We start from the raw sequence: 3,453 nt of genomic DNA, 5'->3' as shown, positions 1-3,453 counted from the left end.
ATGTGATTGTACAGTACAAATAATATGGCTAGACATTGACATTTCTGGTAAATAAGCTTCTTTTCGAACAAAAGACTGACGCCTGCCGCAATTGTACATCGATATAATTGGTGCCAGATCAGTATCGATCCACTGTTGTGAAAGGTCTGACTAGAGAGTGGAATAGCGCCGTGTTCTGTTCAGTAATGAGAGCAGGTCCTGCCTGTATGCAGGTGACGGACGTGTATAAGTGTATGACGCTGACAAATGGCTCAAATGGCTCTAAGCTCTTTGGGACTCAACATCTGAGGTCATCAGTCCCCTAGACATAGAAGGAATTTTATCTGACTAACCTAAGGACATCACACACATCCATGCTCGAGGCAAGATTCGAACCTGCGACCGTAGCAGCAGCGCGGTTCCGGGCTGAAGCGCCTAGAAACGCTCGGTCACATCGGTCGGCTATGACGTTGACCTGGTGACTGCGTTGTCGAGAGTGCTTTCGCCACGACACACATGTCCCCCCTCACAGGTTTCATGGTGGGGGGACCATCAGTACAACCTGAGGTCACGTATGGTGTTTATGCAGGGTAAAGTAAGCAGTGCTCGCTACGTTGCACAAGCTATTATCCCTGTGCTATTACTATTTATTCGACAGGTAAGTGATGTGTTCTTCCAGCAGGATAACGCACGTCCACATACGACTGCTACGACGTACATGCTCTTCCTGGTGTATTACAGCTGCCCTGATCAACTAGATCAGCAGATCTCTCACTAACTTGACATGTATGGGCCACGATGAGGCGAGAACTTACTCTGTCTCCAGGGCCTGCAAGAACCTTTGCCGAATTGCTACAAAAGATGCAAGATGCTTGGAACAGTGTATTGCAGGATGGTATTCAGAACCTTTATGAGCCGGCCGGAGTGGCCGTGCGGTTCTAGGCGGTAGAGTCTGGAGCCGAGCGAACGCTACGGTCGCAGGTTCGAATCCTGCCTCGTGCATGGATGTGTGTGATGTCCTTAGGTTAGTTAGGTTTAATTAGTTGTAAGTTCTAGGCGACTGATGACCTCTGAAGTTAAGTTGCATAGTGCTCAGAGCCATTTGAACCATTTTGAACCTTTATGAACTTTTGCATGTGAGAATACGCGGCAGAGTTGCCTACAGAGGGGATTACACTGTGTAATGATGTCATTGTTTTGGCACCCTTTACTGTGGGACGTGTGCTTCATTTGGTCTGGATTTGTTATCACAAACGCCTAGTGATGAACTGCGAGGGTGGTCCATATGAAAACCTTGAAAGTCCTATAGTATTTTTAATTGTAAGCACTCCGTCGTCAGGCCACAAGTGGCCCATCGGGAGCATCCGACCGCCGTGTCATCCTCAGTTGAGGATGCCGATAAGAGGGGCGTGTCGACCAGCACACCGGCTCTCCCGGTCATTACGATGGTTTTCTTCGACTGGGGCCGCTACTATTCGCTCGAGTAGCTCCTCAGTTGCCATCACGAGGCTGAGTGCACCCCGAAAAATGGCAACAGCTCATGACGGCCCGGATGGTCACCCATTCAAGTGCCGGCCACGCCCGACAGCGCTTAACTTCGGTGATCTGACGGGAACCGGTATATCCACTGCGGCAAGGCCGTTGCCATTTTTAATTGTAAGAGTGAGCAAAAAACTTACATGTCATTTTTCGACGTAGTCTCCCTGTCATTGAATGCACATGTTCGACCCCTTCGGTAGTGCATAGATACCACGTTGTAAGAACTATTTTGGTCGTGTGTGGAGCCAGACATGCACCGTGGTTTTCACCTCTTCGTCACTTCTGAAATGCCTGCGTCCCATTGCTTCTTTGAGTGCACCGAACAGATGAAAGTCACTAGCAGTGAGGTATGGTGAATAAGGGGGATGTACGAGACGTTCAAGTTTAGCTCCCTGAATAGCTTCAACTGCCTGTCAAATGTATGTGGTCCTGAAGTCAGAAGTCCTCAACGGTTACTCCTGATTACAGGGCAGAGTTGATTTTTCAGCATGTCTGAATAAGAAGTATTCTTCTATCCATTTAATGCTGCAGAATTACTTCACATGTACCCCAGAAGAGAATGAGCATGACTTTTCCAGCAGACGGTGGAGTGTGGAATTATTTTGGTTTCGACGATGAGCTGTCACGCCATTCCTTGCTTGACCATTTCGTTTCTGACTGGTGATAGTGGACCCAAGACTCATCACTTGCAACAGTTTTCCCAGATATCCTTCACCCTTGATGTGTAAATGATGCAAAAATTCTTCAGAGGCATCAACGCAGTGATCTTTCAATTTGGCCGTCAACAGATCTGGCACCCACCTTGCAAACATCGTACTGAAGTGTAGCACACTGTGAACAATATTCTGCGTGGCACCCACCTTGCAAATATCTTACTGAAGGATAGTACATTGTGAACAATATTCTGCGTTGAACCAATACTAATCTTCGAACTTGTGGATATGTATTTCAGCCGGCCGGTGTGGCCGTGCGGTTAAAGGCGCTTCAGTCTGGAACCGCGTGACCGCTACGGTCGCAGGTTCGAATCCTGCCTCGGGCATGGCTGTGTGTGATGTCCTTAGGTTAGTTACGTTTAATTAGTTCTAAGTTCTAGGCGACTGATGACCTCAGAAGTTGAGTCGCATAGTGCTCAGAGCCATTTGATATGTATTTCAGAGTTACACGACTGTTCCCCTTTACAAAGCTCCTCCATTAACGCAATGTTCTCCTCCGTCACTACGCGGTAAGTCTGCCTTGGTCTTGGGGCGTCCTCCATAGAGGTTACACCCCTTTTAAACTTCCTAGAACACTAGTACACTTGCGCCAACGACAAACACGGATCACCGCACTGTGCTGTCACTCTGCGATGCATTTCGATCGGTTTGACACCTTCACTAGACAAAAGGCGCAAGCTCAACGCGGTGCATGTTGACAGTGGGGCGGCCAGCTTGTTGTGGACGCTGCTGCCTTCTCCTGCTCTGTATAAAGGAAAGTATGGCCATTCTTTTCCCCTGTGTTTGCCGCCGTTCGCAGTTCGGGATTGGCTGAACCCGCGTCACGTGACAGTAGCAGCCATTTTGGGCTCAAGCGGTAAGTGTGAAGCATAGTAAGTGTTGTGTATTTTCCAGGTTTTACGTAGAATAATGCCTCAGTGCTGTGCTTTCCGCTATTCGTTTCTAGGCGAAAAGGGAGAAAAACTGCACGGAATTCTTTCCGAAGGGAGAGATGCAACAATAAGGAGAATACTGATCGCAATGGAGAAGGTTGCAGGAACTTGACTTAACCATTCAGTTAATTTTATTCACTTCTGGTCTTTTTCTTTGTCTCCTTTTTATATTTCTTAGTTTCCAATCCATTCGCACAGCAAAAGAAGTCAGAAGAGCCAATGGGATTCTTTAATGGTAATTTAATTACAACATAGAAATCTAAGAGATAAAACTGCCACTGTTAACACAC

The 3,453-nt window shown here is 47.4% G+C and overlaps 1 pseudogene; it reads right to left on the bottom strand.

Annotated features, from left to right (window-relative positions):
• Window positions 1-1,507: 1,507 nt before the first annotated feature.
• LOC126204528 (5S ribosomal RNA) lies at window positions 1,508-1,625 on the bottom strand (annotated as a pseudogene).
• Window positions 1,626-3,453: the final 1,828 nt, after the last annotated feature.

This window comes from Schistocerca nitens, chromosome 9 (genome assembly GCF_023898315.1).
Source record: "Schistocerca nitens isolate TAMUIC-IGC-003100 chromosome 9, iqSchNite1.1, whole genome shotgun sequence".
NCBI classification, from domain to species: Eukaryota; Metazoa; Arthropoda; class Insecta; order Orthoptera; family Acrididae; genus Schistocerca; species Schistocerca nitens.
Note: the sequence above shows the minus strand (reverse complement) of the source record. Positions and strands in the feature narration are given on the sequence as shown.